The sequence below is a fragment of the Sinohyriopsis cumingii genome, unplaced genomic scaffold (assembly GCF_028554795.1).
Source record: "Sinohyriopsis cumingii isolate HCF-2022 unplaced genomic scaffold, ASM2855479v2 utg000160l, whole genome shotgun sequence".
NCBI lineage: Eukaryota > Metazoa > Mollusca > Bivalvia > Unionida > Unionidae > Sinohyriopsis > Sinohyriopsis cumingii.
Window position 1 is genome coordinate 4867311 of NW_028315873.1, and position 14795 is coordinate 4882105.

The 14795-nt window shown below is 33.5% G+C and overlaps 1 long non-coding RNA gene across 1 annotated transcript; it reads right to left on the minus strand.

The window, feature by feature from the left end:
* Positions 1–1418: 1418 nt before the first annotated feature.
* On the minus strand, positions 1419–10499 carry LOC149774665 (uncharacterized). Its single transcript, XR_016416737.1, has 3 exons — positions 10260–10499; positions 8533–8663; positions 1419–1701 (listed from the first exon to the last, which is right to left on the minus strand). It is a non-coding gene; the product is annotated as an uncharacterized LOC149774665 (long non-coding RNA).
* Between the last annotated feature and the right edge of the window lie 4296 nt (positions 10500–14795).

A 14795-nucleotide genomic window follows, 5' to 3' on the forward strand; every position in this document is an offset into this window, starting at 1 on the left:
CTACACAATTTGGGTGACTTTAGCAAATTCGCATGCTTTCACTGGCCAGAGCACAGATCACAAGATTCTCTGGGCAATGGACCTAAAACTGACAAAGGAAACATACTAAATTAGATAGTATACCACTTTAACTGTCAAGTGGCCATCCATTTAATACATACACAAAAATCTGGCAAAGCTTGCCCCCCGCCACACACACACACACACACACATACATGCTTTTTTACATCTCACCCCTGTGTACATATGCTTGATGCACACACCCCCAGAATCCTAAAGAATGGCCCATATTTAATACTCAGAAATGATCAAGGATTAATAATATTAATGTGTTTAATAACACAGATATACCACCGATGTAGAATCTCTTGCTGTACCAAAGAAATAAGCTGTGTAACTTTAAAACGTTGATCTAGTGTCCAATAAAATTCAAATGCCGACTGAACACAAACAGGTTACGTATTAGACAAATTATTATTCAGGTTTCACCCCCACCACCCCCTTTCATATGTGTACATACATCATCAGTAGACACATCCACATCCACCTTCCATGCGCATGTACTAAATGGACAGCCCCCAATAATACATTCTTTACTCGCTCAGGCTGCAAAGAAAAAACAAGAAGATTGTTTTTTGCATACAGTGAAATACAATCAACACATCTGAAGGATAAAATAAGCGTAACAAAATTGGGACAGCATGTATTTATTATGTTATAAAGAAGCCTATAAAAGGTAAAAATTGCATATTTGCAATCTACTATTGCATACATTATATGAAAAAATATAATGCAAAAGAAAAGCTTAATTACAAAATTTTTAGAAATATAATTTTTTTAAAAATATTATATTGTTCATATTAAAGTTTTAGCTAGACAAAGTTTACATTTAAATAATCATAAGATGGAATAGAAATAACAAGAACAAAGAGATGTGTTTAATAAACATGATAGCCGCATTGAAAAACAGATACAATGTAATATTTGATGAACATTTTAAACATTTAAAACACTGCAATACTGGCAGGACAATCCAAAAATGTCATCTATGTATGCAAATCCAATTGTTAACCTTATTTTACCTGTGGGGGTGGGGTGATTGTGCCAACAGGGATTATGTAACAAGCTGGGCGTAAAAATTGTATAAAACATTTATGAAACTGAAAAATTGCTGTAAGGAAGAAAAGACAAGTAATAAATTACTTTACAAACTGAAATAGAATTACTTTCATCGCTTGCCATGTAAAACTCAGTATATTTTTATATACAGTTTGGTCAAGAATCGCTAGATTGTATATCATTTTCATACAGTTTCAATTTCTACCCAGTGGATTAAGATGAAATGTAGTTGCAGATGAAGAGGTGGATGGCCAGACAAACTGATCCAATACTTGAAGATTATAATCAGACCAGCTGATTAAAAAATTAACATAAATACCGAACATTTTGTTAATGTTTACAGCATCTGCCATATTAAGATCACTGTTCCTTGCTGACTGCTCTTTGTATCTTTGAGTAGGTACAGTATATCAACCAGATTCTATTGGCATTTTATTCAGTCTTACATTTATTATCATACCTATTTTAGTAACATAATTAGATCTATTTGCATTTACCATAAATGGTTAGTTATCTGCATCACTTTATTGACTTTATCTTTTCATTATCATGGGAAGTTTCCAGTTTATTCAGTACAACAATCTGTAATAAGAAAGACAAAACATGATCTTTTGAAACAAGCTCACAGCTTTTATTAGCCGTGAAACCTATAATGAGATTATAATCGGTAAATGAAATCAAAGCCAATAAAGATAAAAAAAAATGATTTCATACACTACCCTAAGACTTTTGTCAAGCTAAAATTGGAATAATCAAACTGTTTTGGTATGAAAAACTTCAACAAAATTTATGGATATAAGATACTAGAACATTAAGGCTAGTTTAACTGTACTGATTTCACTAAATTACTGTAAATAACAAATAATGCAAAAAGGAAGATTTGTTTACAAACTATTCAGTTATATGTAAAACACTGAAAAGACAAATTAATAGGTATTGATGCAAATACATGACATGCCTTGAAGACAGCAAGTTTGTTTTCCATAGAGAATGTTAGCAAAGTTGTTCCACTACTCAATAATGGAACCCATATCACTTGCATGTGAACAACTGTACTTTGTCCAATATGTTTTTGCAGAGTTTTGCATTATAAACACCTTGCATCAACATAGCCAGAAGGGTGTGTGTGTGGGGGGGGGGGGGGTCTGGCATGCACCCACTCCCCCTTAAAAAGAAACATACACACACAAATGTACAGTCACTTGTCACTTTAAATTTGACATCATTTTATTTTTGCACATGTTTATTAGGTAGTATGCACACTTGGAGTGAATAGACACACACAGTTTAGCTTTGGTGCCCTTGCAAAGAAGTCGAGGCCTGGAGGAAATTTTGGAACAATCCCATTCCTGCACCACTGGACCTGTTCCAGCCTGGCATAATCATATTGTTTACAGCAACGGGAGATATTTTAGACTCTGACATTGTTCAGATGAATTTCTTAATAATCTGTTTGGCAAAGTTATCTCCTATTCATTTTGAGAATTGCGTTATTGTACAGGTTTAAAAATCAACAAGCTTGCAATAATGTCATGATGAATGCCAAAACTGTAATATCAGATGAATCAAAGTCGTTGCTGTTGTGGGGTTTAATGCCATTTTTCAGCACACAATAGGTTATACATAGCATCCAGTATAACTGGTGAAGAAGAACCTGACAAGAACCACCGATCCCAGGGAAGCGACTGGCAAGTGTTTTGGTCTTTACCTTTTTCGGGCTTAAAATTAAACAATCCAACTTTTTATAAATGGGAGTTAAAAATATCTGGTGTCGAGATTGTCAAACCACTCTATGACAAGATGAATTTAGAGTCAGTGCTGACCAAGTGATGCATACTGGTTGGGCTTTCGGGGGGGGGGGATTTTATGTATCTCTGGCCCCTAAAATTATCAATATATGGGGGACATTGGCTGTTTGATTCATTAAAAGTTCATACATTCTACACTAAGTTTGTTTTCAATTTGTTTTTATCAAACTCGTACAAGTTTTCACTCTTCGGTACTAATAAATGTTTACAAGACGGTGAGCAGACTGGTCTAAATTTAATTACATGTAACTGTTGTCAGAAGGGTAATATAATATATTCCATTAACAATCCTTCATATGACTGATTTCAGGTCATTAACGTTAATTTTTATATTTGTATCATAACTGGTAGAGTAAAACTTTATTATAGTCAAATAAAAAATTTAGTATTTGCCTCACTGGGTGAATGTTGTATTTCGTTATTAATTGGAGATTTGTCAAACCAGGCTTTAAGTTCACCAATAAAATTATAAATTTCACACTACTACAAAAAACATAATGTGTAGGATATTATTGGCAAACAATAACTCTCCCTAGAATGAAATGAAAATGTATGCATCAAGCCGAAAGGGCTTGAAATGATGTCTTTGATTATCCTACATAAAAATAAGTGAACCATATTTTGTTGTTGTCAAGTTGATGTGCTTAATGGGTGAAAATGGCTTTTAAATATTTGAATTTATGCAAGATATGATTGCTTCAAGCCTAGTTTAAGTCACAACGAAGATGAATAAAGGTCAGATGAGCCAAAATATAGTTACATATTCTGGCTTTTTTTTTTTGTTTCTTCAGAATTACAAAGATTTACTAGGAGCTAGGGAAATAAGTTCAAGTGATTGTAGCAAGTTATTATTTCAATAGGTGGAGACACAGAAATAGCAAGTCCCATTTTTTGTTCCTTCTGCAGGTATTATGGTTTGCCAGAACAAATATTACATCTTGTATTAGCCCACAGCATGAATGATTCATAACACAAATATCAATGAAAACAAGTAATGTCTGATATTAACTTGAGATGAATCAAAAGATTCATTTTTCAAAACTGCCATTGTAAAGCCTCTGCTGAAGAAACCAACACTAGACCATAACGATTTAAAGTACTACCACCAGTTTGTGATCTCAAATTGATATAAAATATGTTAGAAGAGCTTGTTCTACCCCAGCTTGCATCTCATCTGAATTCAAGCAGTCTTTTCAGTAATGTACTGCTTATCGCCCTTGCCACAGTACTGAAATTACTCTTCTAAAAGTAGTTAATGACATTCTATCTGCTTGGGATAGCGGAAAGATTACAGTCCTCACCCTCCTTGATTTGTCTGCAGCAATTGACACACCAGACCATGATATATTACTTCACCGTCTTCAGCATGTATTTGACATTCATGATACAGCCTTACTGTGGTTCAAGTCCTACATGGTCAACAGGACACAAATTGTATCTGCAACTGGAATACACTCCAGCCCAGTTGATCTATATTGTGGTGTTCCACAGGGGTCTGTTCTTGGACCTGTTCTATTCATTCTATACACTCAGCCGCTCTCAAGTGTCATAGATCATCATCCAGTGTCTCACCAATTGTATGTTGATGACACCCAAATATACAAATTTAGCCACCCAACTGAAGTTGATGCTATCATCCAAGGTGTAGAGAGGTGCATTTAAGTTGTGAAATCATGGATGACATGTAACAAGCTGCAGATGAATGATGATAAAACTGAGGCCATTCTAATCACAACAAAAAGACTTTCTCATTCACATCCTTTACTTCAAACAATAAGTATCAGCAACACCAACATTAAATTCACACAATCAGTACGAAACCTAGGTGTTACTCTGGACAGTACTCTCACATTGCACCAACATGTCATGAACATATGCAAGGATGAATATCTTGAGCTGATATGAATCAGCTCCATTCTCAAATATCTTTCAGCTGATGCCACTTGTTTGTTCATTAGTACTTTCAAGACTGGACTATTGTAAATCAATTCTGTCTGGTTCATCTCAGTATCTACTCCAGAAATTTCAAAACACAGCTGCTCGGATCATACTTAGAGTACCACGATCAGAGCACACTTCCCTGCTGCTCTGTACCCTACACTGGCTATCCATTCCATCCAGAATCAAACACAAAATTTGTTCTCTGTGCAACGTTTCACTGTCGGACTATAGTCCAACATACCTATCCGACCTCACCCATATGTGCACACCAGCAAGATACTTACGCTCCTCTTCTGACAATCATATGCTCATTATTGCCACTATGAAAACAAAGTCATGTGAACATCGTTCTTTTGCATACCAGGACCCAGCAACATGTTATGAATTGAAGACTGAACTCAGACACAAAGACACAGTGATCCCATTCAAGAGTGCTCTAAAAACTCACTTATTTCGACTGTAAGAACAAACTTAAAGACCTAATGTTTCCTACCTTAAATATTCTCAGCATGTTTGTTATGTTTTCTAATTTCATAGCATTTGTTTTGTAATCATATCATTATATATGTTTTCTTATCTTATAGGTGTTGTCTAATGTTGTAAAGCGCTTAGAGCTTCTAAAGATTAGGTGCTATGCAAAGTCCTCATTATTTCATTATTATTATTATTATTATTATTATTATTATTATTATTATTATTATATGCTACATGAGACTGTAAGGCATTAAAATTTGGTTCTTCTTTTAAAACAGTATATCTTAATATACCTTCTTAATTCCAACCTAGTATATGACAAATATACTGTTATTAACTTTGTTTTATTATAGAAAATGTTTATTAAAGATAAGGAAGTCCCAGATTCCTCCTTGTCCTCTCTTGCAAAATGGTCCATATAATATGAAATGTGTTAAATGGCTGTTAAAACCCAATCAATATACAATTCAGTAAAAGCATACGACTTAAAATAAAAATCATACACCAATTATGAAGAAAAAGAGTCTTAACAATAAAGATAATAATACTCTGATATTCTTAACCCAAAATTATTTTTAAAATCTCATTAAAGGTTATGCCTCCTGTAACAATATAAAATTCCATAATCAATAAGTAAAAAAACCTCACGCAATGTTGACAGCTTTTTTAAAATTAAAAGTCACGATGAAATCGCATATTCTTAATTCAAATTTGGGAAAATATTGTTTACTTCATCATAATGTAACTTCTATCTGAACAGGAAGCACAACAAGTTAGTGGGATCTCAAATAAAAATTAAAAGTCCTCCTATCAAATCTGATAATGCCCAAAAAAATAAAATTATATTCTATATTCTCTACAATAAAACTAATCATTCATTATAGTCTATAGGTAAACAAAAAATTGAGAATGCCAGTCTTTATACATAACGTATATTCAAGCAATGATGACATTTGCATTTGAAAATGTAGTAAAAAAGATACCTTCACTATATCAATTTTATCACTGTTTGAAACAAAGTAACTGAAAAATGAAAAAGAAATAAGCTGTTTAACTGAAAATGACATGTTGCATACAAATTGTGGCATGTTTAAAGACTAAGTTACTCCACGTAGTAAATATCTAATTATTCACAACAAATCTTTTAATGGTACATTGATTTTATAATTTTAGGGAAATTCATCTGTTAAAATTATAAATATTTAAAGGAACAAAGATAATTTTTCAAAATAACACATATTCCATTTTTTATGTAGCTCTCAGAATATGTGATTTTCCATTTCTGATAATGATTATGCTTAATATTTAATTACCAATTGATTAATTCCTTATTTTGGCCAGATAACTTGTTTTGAAACTCCTCTCTGAGAACCTTCCTTTCGTAGTATGCTGTCTATAGAAGCATACAGACAGCCAATTGTTCTTTATGGTAGTTAAGTACAATTTCCTAGTGCTCAAAGGTATTATCTTTTATCTTTTTGATATTTCTGCTCCAAAACTGAATTTTTAACAAACTTAAGCTGTGCCAAAGTTTCAATTTCTCAAATTAGTACTTTACTGAATACTATGATTAGACTGCTCTGGTTGGCCTAAGTGGTTATAGCATCACCATGGATGTGGAAGGTCGCAGGTTAGAACTTCGTTTGAGTCATACCAAATTCTTGCAAAAATGGTACTAACAGCTGCCTCACCTCACTTGGCGCTCAACATTAAGATGTTATTTTTAGGACTGGCTGGCCTGGTGTCAGGTTAATGTGACTGGCTAGGACATTATTTTACATGTCTGCAGCATGATGCCCAGTTGCTAGCCATCACTATAAACAGCCACACTGCAGGCATCATAGCAATATAACTCTCTTCTTTTTAAAGCTACATTAAAATTCCAAATCACACACACACACTACTGACAGATTTCTTATCTGTTCTTTAATGCTGTATTAGGGTTTTAGGTCCATAAATGCCATAGCTTGCTTGCTCCGACAGAGGTGTTTTGACCAAATAAATAACTGTACTTCTTATTATCATGTGTTAGTTTTATTTATTCAACAGATCTTAACCCTTAAAGGCTGTATAGTTTTGAAGCACATGATCCAGCAGGGCTAAATTGTTTGAGAAAAGAAATGAAAAGTGCACTCTAATTTTAAATTGTATGTAATTTAATTAGGTTTTGTATCATGTCTGCTTTACATTAAATTTTGATTTACTGCTGGGGGGGGGGCCTGGAAAAACTATTTTGTCCATTCAGAGTGTACATCGGACATGTATTTAACACCAATCAGTCACTGGTATCTCCATTAAAACTTTCCCAGCTCCAATAATCAGATATATTTCATAATAACAGAAATCACTGTCTTCATCAGTGTCAGCGGCCAGTATTTGCGGAACAAAAGAAAATGAAACAAGCAGGGAATTAGCCTTTTTGTTTTTTCTAGGTAGGCTGTATTTTTAACATGCACTTGTAAAACTTCCTTTTCACATGGCTTATACTATGACATAATGTTTACTACAGGGCACAATGTGCCAATAAAATCTAGTTTAAGAACCATATATGTCAAGTTGAAGAATCCAGATGTAAACAGTTGCCTACCTGAAAAAAGACTTATGTTGCAAAAAACACGACGATACCTCTACTGGTGTGACTTACCCGAAGCACTTTACATAAAAATTGTTTACAGTGCAGAGTGACTTTAAATTGTTGGAGTTCCTGTGCATCAATATTTGGGAAATTCATACAAATTTTGCATGACTGATGCCCTGGAAGCATCTCTGTATCTGCTTTGTAATGAATCTAAAGATAAAAAACAACTACTGGATAATAAATTGTTTCCAAACTTAACAATTATCAATGGATGGGTAATGTGGGGTTTAAAAGATCTTAAAGTAACTTTTATGTTCTCAGAAATTTTCAAATAATGAAAACAAAACAATGGTGGCTAAGCTAACAAAACCCTAAATCACAAAATTTCTATCATCACATCGGTTAAAAGTAGCATTGTGAATAATTGTAACCAAAATTAAAAAGAAATAATGGCCAAAATTGATAGGTTGGAAACAACTGGGTATTCAGTTTACTACTAGGTCAATGATTATGCAATCAACGTTTTACCCATGGTAGCAACTAACTGATACATGTAAAATAAAATTCTAATGAGTCATTATGCATACAATAAAAAGAGTGGTCACGCTATACCTCCTACTACGGTTTGTGGTCATTGTGGTTTCAGCTCTGTATTCCTGTCTGGGTGTGGTATTTACCTATCTGCTGTGACACCAGGTGGTTTCTCTGACAGGTCGTCTCAAGCAAAATAGAGGTATACAGTGCTGAAAATACAAAAATAATTTAATTTTGCCACCAGAACAACTTCATACAAATTTGAGTCATACACTCTACTCTTACAGCATGGCTGGTTAATCTAAAGAGTACAATTTGTATCAATTTATTCCATGCTACTGCAGATTTATAGATAAGCAGTGAATTTTTATATTTAACACAATCAAACTGACTAATGTTTTGGAGACAAATTGTTCAATGCGTCGAGAACACAGTATTTAGGCATATACTACTCTTGCTGTACGTACAGTATGTACTTCATTTTGGGAATGCTGAAATCAGATAAAGTTGAAGTATACTTAGCTAATGAAATGAATAAAAAATATATTAATACTTAAGAAAGTGCTTAGATAGCTTCATTTGATTCAAGATACTTCTCATCCTTTTAACCAATTCTGGCATTTCTGACTTCCATTGCATTACTGCCAACTGAAATGTAGGCCAACGAACTTGAAATCATGTCTTATGTGAGAATTTGAATTAATTAGAAAACGACATCAGAGTTAGTAAAATCTAATAAACTTTATTACTTTAATTTGTAGAAAAATGTGGAGACAGGCTGCCAAGAGTGTGAGATATTCCTGACAATTTGACTTCTTGTTCTGATGTTAGTCAACATTGGAACTCACTACACATACCGTTATTTAATCAGCAAAACCTAAATCCCCAAAACATAAATATCAGGGTTGATGTCTTACACTGTTATGATTAGCTTAAGTCCATTTTTTATGCTACACAACAGTAAATATATCTGTGGAGGAAGAACCTGGAAAACCACTGGGAAACACCACGGACCCATGGGAAGCAAGTGGCATGCTCTCTCAAAACGGAGCAGAGCCTGAGACTAAATTTTCCTGTAAATATTACATGTACTATATAATAATAAATAAATAATTTAAAGAGTGAATTGTAAGCAACAATAACCCTGACCTGCGCATTACATTATACAAATGACTGCCTATAATGCTGCTGATTGGTTATGAACTACTAAAGTATTCTCACACCATACCCTTTGATTGTACCACCATACTGATTTGAAAAACTGAAAGAATAAAATATATCAAAAATGCACAAAACTTAGCCATTGCATTCACTGATTTATGAATTCTAAACTGATTGCCTCCAGGTGGGTCTCCAACACTGCTGACTTTTTTTAATCAAAAGGGAGCTTCTTTAGCAACATGGTCGCCATTTTTGCTTGGGCCAGCTTGTTTTCAAGCACTGTTGTGATTGAAATTACTGTCTTTGAAACTCTCAGTAATTCCATAAATTTGGGATTTACATCTCTTTGAACACGTGTATACAAGAATTCCTTCTATTTATTTGTTCAAATTGTTCTTGAAATATTAGAACAAAACATTCCACATATTGGACGTAGATGGCACGGCTTCTACTTAGTCCTACAATGTAAGACATAGCGCATGTTATTTTTGTTTTAGTGATATGATGCCCACAAAATAAATATCAGTGTCGAGGTCTTACATGTAGGACGAGGCTAGACTATTATAAAAATCAGAAATGGAAGAGTGCTTACAAACAAACGGGAGGATATGTGAATACTATAATTATAATATAAATCTACCTACCTCGATGCATTTAAAGTCTCTTGTATAATAGTTTCGGCTTTAAAACAAAGCAGTCTAGGTGAATTACTAGGTCTACGAAAAATACTAAACATCTTGCCCGCCATGACTTTTGTACATTTTGTACTCTTCAGTACTAAAGATTCAGCATCCCGCAGCATTTCGCGAAACAACCAATGAGAGTGAATCTTACAATTATTTTACTGAATACTAGTATACTATTGGTTCCAACGATTTCGCATGTGAGCGATCTCCTATACTGCATTTGTATGTTTTTAAGTTATTTATATTAGTCTTTTACTATATGCCGAGTTCTGTAACTAACTGGGACGTACTTATAGACAACCTGACCTTTTTATTGTAATAAATTATGCACTGATTATTTTAAAATCACCCCGGTACCAATCGTATAGTACTGCAATAAAGCTTTGTTACTTCGGATTTTTATCCTGCCATGAGGCCTAAGTCCGACAGAAACAAACTAGAGAGCCTGCCTCATAATGCCCCGTGCCCTATTCAAAATATTCAATTAAATATTGCGGTTATGTCGATGATATTAGATTGCTTGTTGTTAATGGTAAATCCCTTACAATCCCTTTATTACGTAATAAGTTCTAACGATTTATAGCACTAAATTGTTTTATGAAAGTCGCTATATAATTAGTTCCTATCGTTGATATGATATTGTGTTGTCGTATATTTATAAGTTATTAATCTTTGTGTTTTGCTCCTTGCCGAGTTCTTTAATTAATTGGGACGTGATTAAACACAACTCGGCTTACTTATTTCAATAAATTATGCACTCATTATAGTAAAATCACCCATGTACTAATTGTATAGCACTGCTATACAGCTTTGTTACGTCGGATTTTGTCCCGCCATGAGCCCAAAATCCGATACACACATGCTAGACAGCATGCCTTATAATGCCCTGTGCGCAATTCAAAATATTCATCTAAATATTGCGGCTATGGAGTTGATATTTTATTGTTGGTTATAAGTGAAAATTCCCTAACAATCCGTAAGTTGCTTGAAAAGATTTTACGATAAATTACATTAAATTGTTGTGATAAAAAATCGCTATGTAATTATTTCCTCTCGTTGATATGATATACTGCATTTGTATGTGATTTTAAAGTTATTTAAATTTGTCTTTTACTATATGACGAGTTCTGTAACTAATTGGGACGTACTTATACACAACCTGACCTATTTATTGTAATAAATTATGCACTCATTATTGTAAAATCACCCGGTACTAATCGTATAGTACTGCAATACAGCTTTGTTAATTCGGATTTTGTCCTGCCATGAGGCCTAAGTCCGACACACACAAGCTAGACAGCATGCCTCATAATGCCCTGTGCCCTATTCAAAGTATTCATTTAAATATTGCGGTTACGTTGATCATATTAGCTTGCTTGTTATTAGTGGTAAATCCCTAAGAATCCATTTATTACTTAATAAAATCTAACGATTTAATGCGCTAAATTTGTTCATGAAAAGTCGCTTTATAATTATTTTACATCGTTGAGATGATATTGGTTTTTTTTGTATGTTTTTAAGTTATTTATATTAGTCTTTTACTATATGACGAGTTCTGTAATTAATTGGGACGTATTTAAACACAACTCGGCCTATTTATTTTAATAAATTATGCATTCATTATAGTAAAACCATCCATGAACTAATCGTATAGTACTGCTATACAGCTTTATTACGTCGGATTTTGTCCTTCCACGAGCCCAAAATCCGAAACGCACAAGCTAGACAGCATGCCTCCTAAAGCCCTGCGCGCAAATCAAACTATTCCTTTAAATATTGCGATTATGTTGCTGATATTATATTGCAGGTTATTAATGAAAAATACCTAACTATCCTTATGTTACTTAATAAGATCCTACAATATAGTGCATTCATTTGTTGATCAAAAATCGCTATATAATTATATCCTCTCTTTGGTATGATATACTGCATTAGTACGTTTTTTAGTTATTTAAATTTGTCTTTTACTATATGCCGAGTACTGCAACTAATTGGGACGTCCTTATACACAACCTGACCTATTTATTGTAATAAATTATGCACTGATTATTCTAAAATCACCCGGTACTAATCGTATAGTACTGCAATACAGCTTTGTTACCTCGGATTTTGTCCTGCCATGAGGCCTAATTCCGACACACACAAGCCAGACATCATGCCTCATAATGCCCTGTGCGCAGTTCAAAATATTGATTTAAATATTGAGGTCATTATGTTAATATTATATTATTGGTTATTAGTGAAAAATCCCCTAAAAACCCGTATGTTACTTAATAAGATCTTACAATATAGTGCATTAAATTGTTGATCAAAAATCGCTATGTACTTATTTACTCTCGTTGATATGATATATTGCATTTGTATGTTTTTTTTTAAAGTTATTTATATTTGCCTTTACTATATGACGAGTTCTGTAACTAATTGGGACGTACGTATACACAACCTGACCTATTTATTGTAATAAATTATGCACTCATTATTGTAAAATCACCCGGTACTAATCGTATAGTACTGCAATACAGCTTTGTTAATTCGGATTTTGTCCTGCCATGAGGCCTAAGTCCGACACACACAAGCTAGACAGCATGCCTCATAATGCCCTGTGCCCTATTCAAAGTAGTCATTTAAATATTGCGGTTACGTTGATGATATTAGCTTGCTTGTTATTAGTGGTAAATCCCTAAGAATCCATTTATTACTTAATAAGATCTAACGATTTATTACGCTAAATTTGTTTATGAAAAGTCGATATATAATATTGTCCTATCGTTGATATGTTATAGGGTTTTTGTACATTTATAAGTTATTTATCTTTTTGCTTTACTCCTTGCCGAGTTCTTTAAAGAATTAGTACCTATTTATACACAACTAAGCATATTTATTTTAATAAATTATACGCTTATTATAGTAAAATCACCCATGTACTAACCGTATAGCACTGCTATTTCTTACGTCGGATTTTGTCCTTACATGAGGCCCAAGTCCGACAGACACAAGCTAGACAGCATGCCTCATAATGTCCTGTGCGCAATTCAAAATATTCATTTAAATATTGCGGTTATGTTGTTGATCTTATATTGCAGGTTATTAGTGAACAATCCTTAACAATCCGTTTGTTATTTAATAAGATCCTACAATATAGTGCATTAATTCTGTTGATCAAAAATCGCTATATAATTATTTCCTCTCTTTGGTATGATATACTGCATTTGCATGTATTTTTAGTTATTTAAATTTGTCTTTTACTATATGACGACTTCTGTAACTAATTGGGACGTACTTATACACAACCTGACCTATTTATTGTAATAAATTATGCACTCATTATTGTAAAATCACCCGGTACTAATCGTATAGTACTGCAATACAGCTTTGTTACTTCGGATTTTGTCCTGCCATGAGGCCTAATTCCGACACACACAAGCTAGACAGCCTGCCTCATAATGCCCTTTGCTCTATTCAAAGTATTCATTTAAATATTGCGGTTACGTTGATCATATTAGCTTGCTTGTTATTAATGGTAAATCCCTAACAATCCGTATATTACTTAATAAGATCTAACGATTTATTACGCTAAATTTGTTTATGAAAGGTCGCTATGTAATTATTTCCTGTCGTTGATATGATATAGGGTTTTTGTATATTTTTTGCATGTTTATCTTTGTGCTTTACTCCTTGCCGAGTTCTTTAAAGAATTGGGACGTATTTATACACAACTCAGCATATTTATTTTAATAAATTATAAGCTCATTATAGTAAAATCACCCATGTACTAATCGTATAGCACTGATATACAGCTTTGTTACGTCGGATTTTGTCCTGCCATGAGGCCTAAGTCCGACACACACAAGCCAGACATCATGCCTCATAATGCCCTGTGCGCAGTTCACAATATTCATTTAAATATTGAGGTCATGTTGTTGATATTATGTTATTGGTTATTAGTGAAAAATCCCTAACAACCCGTATGTAACTTAATAAGATCTTACAATAAACTGCATTAAATTGTTGATCAAAAATCGCTATGTAATTATTTCCGCTCGTTGATGAGATATACTGCATTTGTATGTTTTTAAGTTATTTTATATTTGTCCTTTACTATATGCCGAGTTCTGTAACTAACTGGGACGTACTTATACACAACCTGACCTATTTATTGTAATAAATTATGCACTGATTATTTTAAAATCACCCCGGTACCAATCGAATAGTACTGCAATAAAGCTTTGTTACTTCGGATTTTTATCCTGCCATGAGGCCTAAGTCCGACAGAAACAAACTAGAGAGCCTGCCTCATAATGCCCCGTGCCCTATTCAAAATATTCAATTAAATAGTGCGGTTATGTCGATGATATTAGATTGCTTGTTGTTAATGGTAAATCCCTTACAATCCCTTTATTACGTAATAAGTTCTAACGATTTATAGCACTAAATTGTTTTATGAAAGTCGCTATATAATTAGTTCCTATCGTTGATATGATATAGTGTTTTCGT